Source organism: Mesoplodon mirus, assembly GCF_964341445.2.
Source record: "Mesoplodon mirus genome assembly, chromosome: 8".
Taxonomy (NCBI): domain Eukaryota; kingdom Metazoa; phylum Chordata; class Mammalia; order Artiodactyla; family Ziphiidae; genus Mesoplodon; species Mesoplodon mirus.
The window spans coordinates 88242187-88259495 of NC_138984.1; the positions used below are offsets into that span (position 1 = coordinate 88242187).

Sequence of the window (17309 nt, forward strand, 5' to 3'; positions counted from 1 at the left end):
GATTATTATAAAAAAGTATATATATATACTTTAATAATACTTAAAAATAAATAAACCTGATGCCATTAAGTTGTGGTGTCCCTCAATGATGAACAATAACCTTCAACATGAAGTGTACTCATAATTTATTTCATGATTAAATCTCTATCTTATAATGGAATTTTTTGTTTGTTTGTTTGTTTTTGGCCGCACGGTGTGGTTTGTGGGATCTTAGTTCCCTGACCAGGGATCAAACCCCAGGGCACGGCTGAGGTGCCGAGTCCTAACCACTGGACTGCCAGGGAATTCCATTTTTCTATCCTTTAATCCTATAAGCCAGACAGATCTACCAACTATTCTCAAAAAGAGCCAACAATGCCCAAGGCCTAGTTAGAGGAGGTAAGAGAAAGAGGAAAAAATAAAGAATGAAGTGGCAGAGAGCAAGTTGGATAGAACTGTAGAAAATATTGAAAACAGTTTTTACCTGCCTTGAGCAATAGAATTTTTCCAATTACCCAAAAAATGGCTGAAATGCTGCACCATGTCATCACTCCATTTCAACTCTAGAGTCGAGTAAAAAAATAAAAGCAATTATACACACACATATGTTTATTATATATACAAATGTGTGTGTATATATATGTACACATTATATACAGTAAAATGCACAATGGTTAATAAATTATGGTATATTCATTAAATAACATTTAAAATAAATGAAAGATGATTCATCATGGATAAATCTCAAAAATAATAGTGAGTAAAAAAAAGTTACAGTAGGATAAACAGTATACCACCATTTATATAAAGTTTAAAAACATACCGACTTATATTCTATACTATATATGGATACATGTGGAGTAAAACTATAAATCTTGCATGGGAATGATAAATACTAAATTTTAAATGTTGATTACCCTTGGTATGGAGAGAAGGATGGGATCTGAATGGATTTCATATTTCAAGTTTTTCTTAAGCTAGGCTGAGTATACTATCATTATGATATAGTTCTCTATTACTACCCTGTTTGCCTGAAATATTTCATAACCATTATTTTAAACAAACAAACAAAAAGAATAAATTAATACATGAGTCTATGGCAGAGGTATTAAAATAAGCATGCCCAGGCAGCTGACTGACTGAAGGAGTGGAGGGGAGGGAGAGAATGATTCACATATGACTAAGTTTTCCAGCTTTAGTAACTGGAAAGATGAGCTGGGAATAAAGAATATAAAAAATGGAATGGGTATGGGACAGACAACCATGAGTTTGATTTTAGATGTGTTGAGTTGGAGGTGCTAGCAGGATATTCATGAGATATCCAAGTTTACAGACTATTGTAAACTTGAACTCATAGCTAAAAAGAGAAGCAAATGCCGGGCACGGATTTGGGTGCCCGTGAAATAACAGAAAATACATGTATTGCTCTCTGCCCCCACCCCACGCCCCCAGCCCTGTTCCTGGCACAGAGCTCCTATCACTCTTGTGATTTCCTAAGTGATAGGAGCACTAGGAGAATCTTTTGTTCAAATATTTGGCCTTTGACCCTGGATCTTGACACAGAGCTCCTAAATCCCTTGGAATTTCCTGGATGATAGGAGTATCTTTTGTTCTAATGAGCTGACTTCAAGTGGGCTCCTGGATGGGGGCCAATCACTATAAAGACCAAGCCACGATTAGAAACTTGGAACTTTCAGCCCCACCCCCTATCCTCTGGAGAGGGGCTGGAAAATGAGTCAATAATAGGCCGTGCCTATGTGATGACACCTCCATAAAAATCCCTAAAGTATGGAGTTCAGAGAGCTTCCAGATTGCTAGATGCTAGGAAGGTGGCATGCCAGGAGAGGGCATGGAAGCTCCTAACCCCTTCCCCAAACCTCAACATACGTATCTTGCATCTGGATGCTCATCTATATCCCTTACGGTAAATGTGTCTTACTGAGTTCTGTGGGACATTCAAGCAAATCATCAAACCCAAGGATGATGTTGTAGGGACCCCAACTTATCGCTGGTCGGTCAGAAGTACTGGAAACAATCTAAGACTTGCAACTGGTGTCTGAAGTGGGGACAGGCTTGTGGGGCTGAGCCTTTAACCTGTGAGATCTGACCCTAATTCCAGACAGTGTCAGAACTGAATTGTAGGACATCCAGCTGATGTTGGAGAACTGGTTAGTGTGGGATTAAAAACACACATCTGGGGACTTCCCTGGTGGTCCAGTGGTAAAGAATCTGCCTTCCAATGCAGGGGATGCAGGTTCGATCCCTGGTCAGGGAACCAAGATCCCACATGCCAAGGGGCAACTAAGCCCGCGCGCCACAACTACTGAGCTCGGGCACCTCAGCTAGAGAGGCTGTGTGCCGCAAACTACAGAGCCCACGTGCTCTGGAACCCACGCGCCACAACTACAGAGCCCACGCACCCTGGAGCCCGTGCACCACAACTAGAGAAGAGAAAAACCCGCAGGCCACAACTAGAGAGAAGCCCAAGTGCTGCAACGAGGAGCCACGCACTGCGATGAAAGATCCCGCGTGCCTCAACGAAGATCCTGCGTGCTGCAACTAAGACCCGACACAGCCAATAAATAAATAAATAAATAAATAAATTTTAAGAAAACACACATTTGGTGACTAGAAGTGAAGTGTTCTGAGGATTATGACTGTGACAGTAAAAAGAGAAACCAGGAGTTTTTCCCAGACAAAGCCCTTAACATCTTCATAGGCCTCTGTCCGTTCTCCAAACATGAACAAGTCTCCCATCTTTAAAATCCCTCCATGTGACTCTGCAGTTTTCTTTAATTATTGTCTTCTTTCTTTCCTTTCCTCGCCCAAGGTCTCAATAACTTGCTCTCTACCTACTGCTTTCCTAATGCAATGCTACATCAGTTTCTGTCCCTACCATGCTACCTGAAATTGCTCTTAAAGGTCTCCAATGACTTCCTTATTGCCAAATCCATGGATTGTCCCTACCCAGATTTTCATTCTTTTTTGGCATTTGACACTGTAAACGTTTCGTCCTTAAACTTTCTCCTCCCTTGAAAGGTCATCGGCTTTCTGGTTTTCTCTCAAATGAGTATTTCTCTATATCTTTGCAATGCTGTCCAATAAAACTATGATGAGGGGAACATTTTGTTTGCACTGTCCATTACAGTAGCCACTAATCACACGTGGCTAGTGAGCATTTGAAATGTGGCTATTGTGACCCAGGAACTGAGTTTTTAATTGTATTTAATTTTAATTAATTTAAATTTAGATGGCCACATGTGGCTAGTGACTACCATACTGGACAGTGCAGGTTTAGGGTTTCTTTCCCTCCTTCCAGCTCCTAAATGATGAACATTACTCCAGACTCAGGTTTTGATTCCCTGAGCTTTTCTTTACAAGCTCATCCCGTGGAAGCTCGACCATTCCTGCAACTTTAGCCATCTCTAAATTCAATCCCAAATCTCTGTAATTGTCTCCTGTCACCTGAGTTCCAGTTCCATAACCTCAAGCACTGTAAATTCCTCTGGAATGTCTCACTTTCACCTCAGACTCAGAATGTTCAAAGCTAAACCGATAACTTTCTACAGAACCAGCTCCCCTCTCCCTTGTGACATTCCTATCTCTGACAGCAAGGTTCTCGTTTTCTCAGATGCCCATACATGAAATTGCCTTTGACACATTTCTCTCTTTCTTCTCTCACTGGCAGCCAGTTATGAGGTGCTAACAAGTTTTCCTGCAGAATCTCTCTCAGCTACCCTCTGAAACCACAAAATTTATTGAACCCTATTCCATACGATACTGCTTGGTCTCTACTGCCAAGAAGCAGATAATCCATTTAAGAGACAAAAGATAAACATACACAAATCCAAATAAAACCAAAGAGAAATAACAAAGTCTAAAGTCCACTACATACATTGCTAAAGGAGTATCTTCCAAATTCAGAAATCACTGAGGGTTAGACAGCTCCTTCTGAAAGAGATCAAAGGGTGCTTTGCCCTGTCTGGACTTCTGTAGCTCTAGATGGTACTCCAGACTTTCCTGCGCCCTTCTTTTCTGCATCTGCCACCAAATTAACCTTCCATTGCCTCTAAAATGTTAGTGATTCTCATAATCTAACGCATACAAACCCCTCACTGCCCTGTGTGTGTAATCACTCCTACCCCTGAACCTTCACTCACTCTACACCAGGTTTGTCCTGCCCTCTCCCCTGTGCTCTTGCAAAGTCAAACAAGATTTTAAGCCTCAGTTCAAATCTGAACCTCTTCCATAAAGCTATTACTTCCAGCGATCAGTAATTCCCTTGTTTTTTATTTTCCAAGACACATTGAGTATGTACCCTTAATATTACGCTTAATTCATGACCACTTTGTCACCACTGTTTCAATCCTACATGTTTTGTGCCCCAGCATGATGTCTCACCCTTTTTCTGTGACTTGTAAGCAGTGATTCTCAAGGAAGGAGAGGAGTATGATTTGAAAAGGAAACAACTCTTCATTTGTCCCACTGGGACTTTTTTTTTTTAAAGCTATGACATAAATTTATTTGAATTTCAAATATTAAAAGAAAATGTTAGATTTTTATGCTTTATCAAAAGAGACATGTTTGATATAAGTTCAAGAAACAATTCTATTTGTTGAGCAAAGAGAAAATAATCAACAAACATCTATTAAATGATTCATTGATTTCAATACAACACGAATTTGGATTCTGTTAAGATGAAAGTCTCAGACATCTTATTTTCATGGAGAAACTGCTAGTGATATGACCTGCTGATTGTAAAGGGGCCACAAAACTAGCATTCACTAGCTGAACAAATCATCACAAACTTGTAAGGAAACCTTTAAATGTCTTTATTATATACCATTTGATATATATAAAATATGTGCAATATATATGTAAATTATAAAGCATAATAAATAATAAATTAGGTGACTCTACCACCTAATAAGATATTTCTGGTATTGATAGACTACCCAGAATACTAGTGTTCTCTCATCCCTGACAGCAAATGTCACCCTTTTCTTTTTTTGGGCCACACCACATGTCTTGTAGGATCTTAGTTCCCTGACCAGGGATTGAACCTGGGTCCTTGGCAGTGAAAGCTCAGAGTCCTAACCACTGGACCTCCAGGGAATTCCCAAAGCATGATTATTTGCTCTAATTATATATATTCCAGTGAGTTATTATTTTAGTCTACTACATTAAAAATACACTTAATGTTTTTACTTAGAATATTAATATTTAAATTCTATAGTCTATATTCCTTTCTTACTCATAGCATTTGAATTATTTTATTTCTAGCATTATTTACTCACCTAATGAGTTTTCATTCTTTTACTCTATTTTGAACATTGTGATTTCATATTACTGTGAGATAATCTTTCTACTTTATATTTCCTCCACCTTGAATTGAATAAGCCACTTATCTGCTTCTGTTCCTAGTCTACTCAAGTCTTTTCATTCCTTCTTTGTATTGACTGTCCCTCCCTCTCGTTTTGTATAACAAGCTTACTGCATGTTCCTTCTTCTAAGTCATTGGCATATAAAATGAATAAAATTGGTCCTAATGTTGATCCCTATAGCTTTGTAATCCATCCATTCCAAACTATTCCACACTTTGATATCAAAGTCAATGTTTAATCTACTTAAGTAGTTCATCCTTACACCTTACTTCTCTAACTTCCAGATTAGTTGTTTGTATAGTATTCTTTTCATGGTGCTTTATCCCAAGTAATTGGTTCATGGCTTCCCTCAGCTGATATCTGTTGTTAGACCCAGAGGTTATTTCACATAACTGAGGCAGATAAGATGTGAATTCATGCTGACTTTTTAAATTAAATCATAACTTTCTGATACTTTCAATCATTGATTTCCTACGGAATTTACCAATGTCTTGTCCTCCATGAAATTTAAACTTAATAATTCTGAATCTTGTACTCAGGAGAAAAGGAATATTTAGGAAATGAACAATAATTTAATGACGTTTTTAGTTATTATAACTGGTATAGACATAGTCCGTAAGTATTTCAAGTCACCTTTATCTTGATTGATGAATTCAAACATCTATTAAGAATCAAGAAGAGAATATTTGAATTACAATTGTAAAAAATCTAGTATAGTCCAAAATCCATAGAATTGTGCCTGAAAAGGATGTTTTACTGTATGTAAATTTTACCTTGATTTTTTAAATGGGAAGAAAAATAGTAAATAGAATCTTCACTTTTAAAAATCTAGTAGAATACTTGAGTGAAAGACTCTATAAGAACAGTATAGGGACCTGTGCATAAAGGGGTTCAACCAATCATGGAAACTTTTTTGAGAGGAGATGAGAGCATATGAACAGAGGCTTAGAAATGAATATTTCAAAAGTAAGTAAAATCCATGGATAAAGCAATGGAATGAAAGAAGTACAAACTTTTTAAAGTTTATTTAATGTATACTAAAAGTGAATACATTAAAAAGCCACCTGCAGGGCTTCCCTGGTGGCGCAGTGGTTGAGAGTCCGCCTGCCGATGCAGGGGACACGGGTTCGTGCCCCGATCCGGGAAGATCCCACATGCCGCGGAGAGGCTAGGCCCGTGAGCCACGGCCACTGAGCCTGCGCGTCCGGAGCCTGTGCTCCGCAACGGGAGAGGCCACAACAGTGAGAGGCCCGCATACCGCAAAAAAATAAAAAAATAAAAAAGCCGCCTGCAAACAAATATTTCTGAAAACACAAACAGCAAGGTAATAAAAAGATAAGTAGTGTATATATCATATATAGAAAGGCCCTCTCCCAGGCAAACCAGGATGGTTAGTCACCCTACAATGTTAACATCTTATATTACCCTGGTACATTCGTCAAAACTAAGAAACCAGCATTGGTGAGTTACTACCAACTAAACTCCAGACTTATTTGGATTTCACCTGTTTTTCCACTAATGTTCTTCTGTTCCTGGATCTAACTCAGGATACCACATTGTGTTTAGTTGTCCTGTCTTCATGTCCTCTGACCTGTGACAGTTTCTCAGTCTTTCCTTGCTTCTCACAACCTGGACTCTTTTGAGGAGCAATTGTATTTTGTAGAATGCCACTCTCAGTTTGGGTTTGTCTGATGTTTTTCTCATGTTTAGACTGGTGTAATGGGCTTTGGGGCCCTAATTTATTTATTTATTTATTTATTTTTTTTTTTTTTTTTTTTTTTTTTTGCGGTACGCAGTCCTCTCACTGTTGTGGCCTCTCCCCTTGCGGAGCGACGCGCAGGCTCTGCGGCCATGGCTCACGGGCCCAGCCGCTCCGCGGCATGTGGGATCTTCCTGGACCGGGGCACGAACCCGTGTCCCCTGCATCGGCAGGCGGACTCTCAACCACTGTGCCACCAGGTAAACCCCCTAATTTACTTTTTAAACTCTGCAAATGTCAGTGCTTATTTTCATGGTTACGTTAGTGCTTGTGGACTTTAATTTCCTCAGAACATCATTTTAATTTTAAAAGGGGATTAAATCACTTGTCTAAGAGTCAGAGTGAATTTTTAATTCTAGAGAGAGTTCTCACATTACTATTCCACAAAGAGCGAAATCAAATTGCTTCAAATTCAAAAAATTCTTATTTAAAATTTGAAAATGATAGAGCTCATTGCCCAAGTTACCTTTGAAGCCATAAGGCTTCTTCTACTGGCACCATCCTCAGGGGATAAAAATATACCACCATTTGGCTAAATATATAATGCTATGAAGGTTTATTTTTCTATTTATGAAAAGAAAATATATTCTCTGTAGAAAATTTATAAAACAGAGATGATGAAAATGAAGAAAAATTAAATGCAATTCCACTCCCTAGAAAAACCACTGGTTATAACTGTTAACTTTCTTTTAGATCCTTTTAGTCATTTTCTCTATCCATCAGATTTTCTTCTGTAAAAATTGGATTATACTGTTATATGCTAACTGTTTAAAAATTATTTATTTATTTATTTTTCGCTGTGTTGGGTCTTCGTTGCTTCACGCAGGCTCTCTCTAGTTGCAGCGAGCAGGGGCTACTCTTCATTGTGGTGCACGGACTTGTCATTGCAGTGACTTCTCTTGTTGCGTAGCACAGGCTCTAGGCGCATGTGCTTCAGTAGTTGTGGCATGTGGGCTCAGTAGTTGTGGTGCACAGGCTTAGTTGCTCTGCGGCATGTGGATCTTCCTGGACCAGGGCTCGAACCCGTGTCCCCTGCATTGGCAGGTGGATTCTTAACCACTGCACCATTAGGGAAGTCCCGTTATATGCTAATTTTAATTAACTTTTAAAATTTGACATATTATGAATATCCTTTTATATAATTAAATACCTATGACATCATTTTTAATACCTGCGTATTTCATAGTATAGGTATATTATTTAACATCCTTGTAGCTAAATAGTTACACAGATCCATGATAATTCCTTAAAGTTAAATTCCTTTTCCTTTTTGGCCGTGCTGTGCAGCTTGTGGGATCTTAGTTCCCTGACCCGGGATCTAACTCATGGAAGCACGGTGTCCTAATCACTGGACTGACAGGGAGTTCCCTAAAGTTAAATTCCTTTAATTGGACTTGCTGTATCAAAGGGTATACACAATTTTAAGGTTTCTGATATGCACTGCCAAACTGCCCTCCAATTTATACACTCACTAGCTACTTATAAAAGTACCCATTTTTCACATACTCACCAACTCAGTTTCTATTTTTATTTTTAATCTTCGCCAATTTGATAATCAAAAACATGGCTTTTTGTTTCAGTTGAAATTCTTTGATTACTAGCAAGCGTGAGCACTTTTATATAGTTAGTACCATTTGTATTTCTTATACTGTGCATTATTATATTATTATACTCTTTATCGAGGTATTCGCCATTTTCTTCTTGATTTGAAAGTGCACTTTTTGGGGGGTGGGGGCCACACTATGCAGCATGCAGGATCTTAGCTCCCCGACCAGGGATCAAATCCGTGCCCCCTCCAGTGGAAGCGCAGAGTCCTAACCACTGGACCACCAGCGAAGTCCTGAAGGTGCACTTTCAAATGACATTAAACTTCTCTCATATATGTTTCAAACACACTTTTCCCAGTCTTTAACTTGGCTTTTAATTTTGAAATTCAGAGGTGTGAAATGTTCTCATTTGTTTTCTGCCTTTGATAGCTGTTTTTGGTTTTGGGTTTGGTTTTGGTTTGTTTTTAATATTGAGCTCAGTCCTGAATCCTGCCTGTCCCTATTCAGGGCACATCATGCGAGTCTAGGCATCCTGTAGCACAGCAGTTTCGGCACAGGTTGACATGTTCCCTTTCCTAATGAAGCAATGCCCTGAGTCCTCACAACCCCAAGCTTTAGGAGAGGAAAAAAAGAAACAAAAAATAAATGAAAGCAAATTCAAAAGCACACTGCCCTGAACACTGCCAAATTCAGGCTGACACCAACCTCCAAGGAAATAAATTCCAAAGACAGTAGTAACTCTCAGTTAAAATTAAAAACAGGGCCTCCCTGGTGGCGCAGTGGTTGAGAGTCCGCCTGCCGATGCAGGGGATACGGGTTCGTGCCCCGGTCTGGGAGGATCCCATATGCCGCGGAGCGGCTGGGCCCGTAAGCCATGGCCGCTGGGCCTGCGCATCCGGAGCCTGTGCTCCGCAACGGGAGAGGCCACAACAGTGAGAGGCCCGCATACCGCAAAAAAAATAAATAAATAAAATAAAATAAAATTAAAAACAACCAAAAAAAGCCCACCTCTTAAGACTAATCAGCTCCCAAACCTCAAAATCATCTGTTTTAGAAGCTTTAGTGTTGTGCAGGGTAAGGCTCCCTAGCCCACTGTTTGTGAGCACCCCTGCCTTCAAGTCCTTCCCTGGGGCTCCTGGCTCCTTCTGCAAAGGGAGGAGAGCCTGGGCTCCGAAGTCAGGCTCAGGGAGGCCAGGAGTTCTCCTCCTGCTTCCCCTTCCTCTTGCCTAAAGTCATGGCAATTTCAAGGCAAATGTCAGAACTGAAAGTTATTAGAAAGAACCAGAAAGATTTAAAAGTCTTCTTCTTCCCCTCCCTTTTTTTTAAATGAAAACATTTAAGACAGCAAAAGTTTTACATTAAATTTCAGCCAAGAAAAAAACAAATAGAAAAGAAAAACATAAGGCAAGAAGAAGGCCTGGTTCACAAGACAGTAGACATAGTCACTTTCGTGTTGGGAATCAAGGGGTCTCAGGAAGGCCTCCTCCTCACACATTCCCCAGAATATCTCCCTACCCCAAACTCACCATAAATGGTTCCTTTCTGAAGTGCCTGACCCAATACCCAGATAGAGTGGGTGTTTGTAACTGTTAGAAACGTAGAAATTCCTGGGAAGTACTGGGGTATGTGAACTAGGTGTTTGTCCTCAAGTCTTCAGAGGTACAGATTGCCCTCCAGAATAAAGAGGTACCGTTATACCCCCAGAGTAAAGTTCTGCTTGCTTTGCCCTTTCCAGTTGAGAAGGGGATCCTGATGGGGACAAGAGCCCATGTAGCTTTGATTAAAGTGGGAGTAGGAACTGGGACAGGGCGCTGCTGGTGCCTGAAGCACATGCTTACTCTGCCCATCAGGTAATCCAGCCTTGGTCCTGAGGGAGATACCACACTGATGTTCCGTGGTATTAAAAATAGGAAAGGGGATGTGGTTTTCACCCCAACCTACTCACTACTCCCAGAAGCCAGTCTAATTCTGAAGCTGCAGATCAGAACAACTCAACATTCAGCCAACAACCCCAGGTCACATCCCTGATTCTAAAAGGTTCCAGCCCAGCTCCTGCTCAAGGAAGTTGTGATAAATATTTTAACACTTGTAAACTGCCTGCTTTCTAGAGTTTCCTTGTTGGTGACCTTATTTTGCCATCCAGCTGCAATATTAATTCAGCATGGAAAGGGAGTGGAGGGATGTCCCAGCTTGAGCCTAAGCTGGGCACAGAGCCAGGATTCAGATCTGTCTAGGCATGTCTGATGCACTTGCCAGGCAGGAGTTTCTCAGCACAAGGGATGGAGGAGGCTCACAGATAACAGCATCCTAAGGCAGTGAGCGTGGAGGGACACATCACAGGTATCAGAATCACCAGGGAAACTTTTTAAAATATGTACACCCTGGGCTTCCCTGGTGGCGCAGTGGTTGAGAGTCCACCTGCCGATGCAGGGGACACGGGTTCGTGCCCCGGTCTGGGAAGATCCCACATGCCGCGGAGCGGCTGGGCCCCTGAGCCGTGGCCGCTGAGCCTGCGCGTCCGGAGCCTGTGCTCCGCAACGGGAGAGGCCACAACAGTGAGAGGCCTGCGTACCGCAAAAAAAAAAAAAGTACACCCTGCACAAATGCATTCCCCATTCTGATAGTGTGTGTGTGTGCATGTGTGTGTGTACACATGGGTGCACACTAGCAAGGGGCACTGCTTTGGAACCAAAATTGGCCCTCGGAGTTACACAGGTCAGCCTGCACCAGGAGCACTGAGGACCCCAGAGAATACAGCATGGCTTCCATATGTGACAGCTCCTGATGCATTGACAGCAGGACCCTGCTGTGTAGCTCTGAACACTGATGACTTCCACACTTCAGGGACTGTCTGCATCAGGAATTCTTAAACTGGAGATCATGGACTCCTGGGAGTCCAAGAATAGGCTGCAAGGGTCCATGAACTCTTGAAAACTGCATGCAACTAACTGCGTATATACGTTTATTTCTCTGGAAATAGGTTCTATAAGTTTCTCAGATGCTCAAAAGAGGATATGATTCTCAAATGGTTAAGAACTGGCAAGTACCAAAAGAAATACTGGGGCAGGCAGACTGGGTAAGGTTTAGAATGCCACTATAGTAGATTTTGGACCAAAGCCAGAAAAATACTGTTTTTTTCTGTTACCGTGACTTATTTTTACCTTGAGGCATCAGTGACCTGGTGAAACATTGAAAATATGAAATCCCACCTCAAATACCCGCACCTCCTCCCCAGCCAAAAAGTATTGCTCCCTTGCCTGAGCCCTGTTGGTGTACCTCTCGAAACACTGAACACTTTCCCCCTGGTATTTTAGATAGACATGTGCACACATCATGTCTCTTCTACGAACTATAACCTTTGAGAGTAGGTATCATGTCTTACCCGTCTTCTTTCTGTTACCGTGTCCAACAGAGCATATTTACTTAGTTATTACTGGATGAGGGAATGAACAGATCACAAATCCATCCTATCTGCCAGACTTTTTTACTCTCTCTACTAAAAGCAACTAACCCTATTTTCTTGTAAATTATGCATTTTGAATGTATTCCTTGTCATTTATATTGTCATAGTTAATTGATCTACTTCTTTACACCTTATCCAATATTTACCTGCTTTATCTGTTTACTTGACTGTAAATTGCTTAGAGGGCAAGGATCATGTATAACTCAAACTAGGTAAACCCACATGCCTCTTGGGAGGAACACACGGGGCTAACCAATGAGTTCAGTGCCTTGGCCAACACACCCAAGAGGAAATCTTTCATGAGAAGACACAGACTCAGATGGAACAGAGGTTGGTAAAAGAGAAAAAGGCAACTCTTAACAGGAACTAAGCAGAAGAGCGAAATCATCAGGTTGTGGAACTGAATTATAAAGAGGAGATAAACCGAAGAGAACAGCCTGAACCTGCCTGAGGAAAAAGAGTGTGAACCAGAAACAGACCTGCCTCAGAGGAGGTGTGGCTGCACAGCGGTTCAGAGCTTTGGCCCTGGCTCCATGCAGGTTTTGCAAGAGCTGCCAGGTTTTTCCTAGCCCTGTTGCCCTATTTGGATTGTTCCCTATTTGTGTCAGGCTTTTCTTGGGTTCAGAAAACCCTGACTGCCATTATTATATGTGCAATGATGTTAATGAAATTGTTTTACGAAGTTAAATCTGTTTTCAGAGTGGAACACAAGCCAAGCAGAGAATTTTTCAACTGCTCTGAGCACATCCCTGAGTATCAGAGAGAGGCACGTGCAAAGACAGGGCAGCTCTCTCCTCTTTTTCTCCTCTTGGTCTCAGTTTAATATTTACTGACTTACAAGTCAGAAAGAGAAAGACAAATACCGTATGCTAACACATATATATGGAATTTAAGAAAAAAAAATGTCATGAAGAACCTAGGGGTAAAACAAGAATAAAGACACAGACCTACTGAGAATGGACTTGAGGAAATGGGGAGGGAGAAGGGTAAGCTGTGACAAAGCGAAAGAGAGGCATGGACATATATACACTACCAAACGTAAGGTAGATAGATAGTGGGAAGCAGCCGCATAGCACAGGGAGATCAGCTCGGTGCTTTGTGACCACCTGGAGGGGTGGGATAGGGAGGGTGGGAGGGAGGGAGACGCAAGAGGGAAGGGATGTGGGATCAGATGTATATGTATGACTGTGTCACTTTGTTATAAAGCAGAAACTAATAAAAAAAAATATATATATATATAAAAATATTTACTTACTTACATATCCACCCACACGTTACCATACCCTTAGTTCTCCACAATCAAAGTCTGGAGGATTGTGTGATCTTGCTAACCATTTCAGCTTAATGACTGAATTGATACAGTATGATTACTCTGGGGAAGTTTATTAACTGCTGATGGGCAGAGCCATAAATGTCAGACCAACCATTCCACAGACAAGGGTAACACCAGAGAAAGTGCAAGTAGAAGGAGGAAAGGCCAAGCCAATTAGTGGCTACATGAATAGTAGCTTAGCTAGTGATTCAGAATTATCCAGAGATTGGCCCTAGGGCACAGGGGGCATTTTGGGGTGAATGCAGTTAGATAAATTAGATACTCTCACATTGCTTATTTAGCTTATCACAAGTTTAAAGTATTCATTTGTCATTCCATAGCATATATTGAGTGCCTAGGTATGAGATCCATCATTAAACAGAATGAAAGTCCCTGCCCTTGTGAAGTTTACATCCCAGCGACAGAGAGTCCTATCTGGGCATCATCTGTCAATCCTTGTGGTAGTTTCGCATCTTCTCTAGGTCTAAACTCTTAGGGGTCATTATCTTACTTGTCTCTGTCATTTGCATCTCTGGGCCCCAAATGAGTTTGTATTCAGCTCCCTAAGTCTTTACAGAAGCAGGGTCTCTACATTTCTGGGTCCCAGGTGCAACTTGACCCTCTCCCATATGCACATTTAAACATGGCATTTTCCTCACCACCTCAGCCTGACCAGTGGAAATCTGTGATTACTGAGAGAGACTTCCAGGACAAAGGTTGGGGAAAATACGACAGATATCCAGTCTAACCCACATACTTCTCAGATGTGGAAACTGAGACCCAGAAAGGCAAAGTGACTTGCCAGTGTCACACACGGGGACCTGGTCTTATCCCTTGGCCCCTTCCTCCCAGTCTAGTGCTTTTCTATCATATGATACATAACATAATTCTTGGGATCAAACAGGCCAAAAGAGCCAAAAGTGACTGTAGAACAGAGGTGGATCAGGATAGACTCAGAGACAGCTCACACTTGAAGAATAATACTAGGGAGGACTGACTATTTTGTTAGACCTGAAATCCACCCTAGCTTATGTGTTTGAGTACCTTGGCATCACATCCTCTCCAGCACCCCAGACAGGATGAAAGCAAGGCCTAGGACCTGGAGTTGGGTGTCTGTCCTGAAAGCTAATGCAGCTATTGGCCAGACTGTAGTTAAGTTAGAATTTTAAAATCTGTGTTCCATAAACTAATCCATGTATGTGTTTTTACAATTGTTTTCTCAGTTTACTAGGGTGAGCCAATTTTGAAAGGGTCCAATGTTGTCACAGCTGGGCTGGACTCCGCTAAGAGGAAAGAGAATATTTCTAGATCTCATTCAATATTGGGATGAGGAAAAACATTTGCTTGAGCCAACAAACCTGACTATGGGACAGAGGGAGCTGAAGCCATAGGAAGCTTGAGCTTGCCTACCCGCTGAGATTTTCTTTTAAAGAACTCTCACAAAATTTAAAACTTTAATAAGAAACCATATGATTCAAGGCACATATACATAATTCATTCGTTTTTAACAGTCCTTACCAGACTAATCAGTTAGCAGTTAAAGAAGAGCATGGGGTTGGGATCAGAAGGCTTACATTCCTCATGTGCCAGCTTTATGACAAGATCCTTAACTTCCCTGAGACTTGACCTCTCCAGCCATAAAGTAGAGAGGGTAAAACCTACCTCATCTTCCTCCCTATGTTGTGAAAATTAAATGAGCAAGCATATGAATGCTTTTTATAAACTGTAAAGAACTATAAGATTTTAATTATCATTGTCAATTAACGTTCAACTTGAAAATTTTCCTAATTAAACTCAATCTTAAATTTAGCAACAATATGAACTTGACACTCTGTTTGGGGGTGGGGGCAGGGGCGATGGTTGCATGTTACCAACGTCAAAATTTTAAAATTCAAAGAAACAAAACAAATTCCTACAGGTATAATCATACGAATAAAAATAACTTTTCTTTCTTTTTTAAATGAAAAATACAATTTCTTTCCCTTGTCAAGGAAAAGTTTTTTAAAAAAAGAGCCACTGGGGTGAATTTTCTAATATACACTTCATGGAGCAGCTAAGATATTATTTACTCAATTGCTGAGTGCTGGAGCAGAGTGAGAATCAGTATTAGCCGCCCATCCTTCAAAAGGGCTCACACGGGACTTCCCTGGTGGCGCAGCGTATAAGACTCTGCGTTCCCAGCACAGGGGGCCCAGGTTCGATCCCTGGTCGGGGAACTAGATCCCACATGCATGCCGCAACTAAGAGTTTGCATGCCGCAAGTAAGGAGCCCACCTGCCACAACTAAGGGGCCCATGTGCTTGCAACTAAGGAGCCCTGGAGCTGCAACTAAGTAGCCCGCCTGCCGCAACTAAGGAGCCCACATGCCGCAACTAAGGAGCCAGCAAGGCGCAACTAAGGAGCCTGCCTGCTGCAACTAACACCCCATGCAATCAAATAAATAAATAAATAAATATTTTAAAAAACAAAAACAAGATTTTCCTGACTGCAGGAAAATCTTGTCTCATCAGATCCTCCACTTTCATTTTACACCATAGAAACATTTGTTACTTGGTCCCAAATTGCATGAAGACCTTCTTTGCCGAGATAAACAAAGCTTTGCCATTTTTAGTACTTTTGATCGCAAACTGATTCTACAGATCTGGCTGCCCAGACAAGCCGACTGATGGGCAGATATTTATGAGTCTGCACATAACTGAGGGATGCCCTTACAATGCAATAATTCTTAAGCCCAAATCTGATAACCTCCAGGGCATAATTATTTTATTTTTAAAATTGCACCCTGTGCAACACAGCCCTTGGGTACTTGTACAGAAAATCAGCACATTATAAGAAATAAAATACTGCAGAACAACTAATAGCTTAAATCCATTAAAAATAAGAACCCACAAAATAGCCTTACTGCTGGGCCACTGGGAAGGAACAAAATCCTTTAACCACTAACACCGGGATGCACTGGAAAGAAGTGACTTTGCTTAGGCAATGCAGGAGAAGCAGGAATAGGTGGAGGGAAGAGGGCTGGAGGAGGAAAACATCAAGCTTTATTTGGAGCACATTACTTCCCAGCAGGCCCACCAAAGGTCCCCACATACGGCCCAGGCAGCACTGGCCCACATCTGCCCTGAGGACCATAGGTAGGTAGGTCATATTTGGTTTCTTGAGATGTGTAGTCCAACTTTACATCACTAACTGAAGCCTTCCCTATTTCATTTTCCTGCCAGACTTAGAACCTGATGTCATCTCCCTCACTTTTCCAAATAGGAAAAGTTCTTTTATATGTTATTTTAAAACTTAAATAGAACTTATCTATTTCATAGACACAAATCATAACAGTAAAAATGTAAAAATAGGTGTACACAGGCATATGGCATACACACGTTTACACACACACTCCCACATGTGTATCTGTGAACTTGCCCTTCCCCAGATGACAACATAGGATAACATAATTAATCTACTAGCCAAAATACAAAGCCAGTAGGCATTCTTGAAATGAGTGTACTCTAACTTTTCTTTAAGCCTCCACAAAGTTTTGCATTGCTATCAAAATATTTTTGGAAATTCTGTAATGTTTCTCCTTTTGCCTTGGCTTCTTATTTCTGGCAAGGACTAAACCCCAAAATATCTTTCCTCTGGGACACTGAAATAACTGTCCCAAAGCAGCTGTCAGAGCTAAAGCTATTCAGAATTTTAGGACAGATTTCAAGGAAGGCCATTTGCAATTTTAATTATTAGAGTCAAAAGCCCCACCTTCTCAGATTCTCTAAGAACAGGTATGGGGGGTGGGGATGAGGGGTAGGAGTGGTAATCTTCCTGGATTCTCTCATTTTCGTTCATGACTCTATCTGCTGTTTCACTTCTGCTT

At 41.1% G+C, this 17309-nt stretch overlaps 1 long non-coding RNA gene across 1 annotated transcript in view; it reads right to left on the reverse strand.

Moving 5' to 3' along the window:
• Positions 1-463: 463 nt before the first annotated feature.
• The window catches only part of LOC309809917, a 37574-nt gene continuing 20728 nt past the window's right edge, over positions 464-17309 (reverse strand). Inside the window, exon 4 of the long non-coding RNA XR_014294919.1 lies at positions 464-542. This is a non-coding gene — a long non-coding RNA (uncharacterized lncRNA). The remainder of the gene's footprint in view (positions 543-17309) is intronic.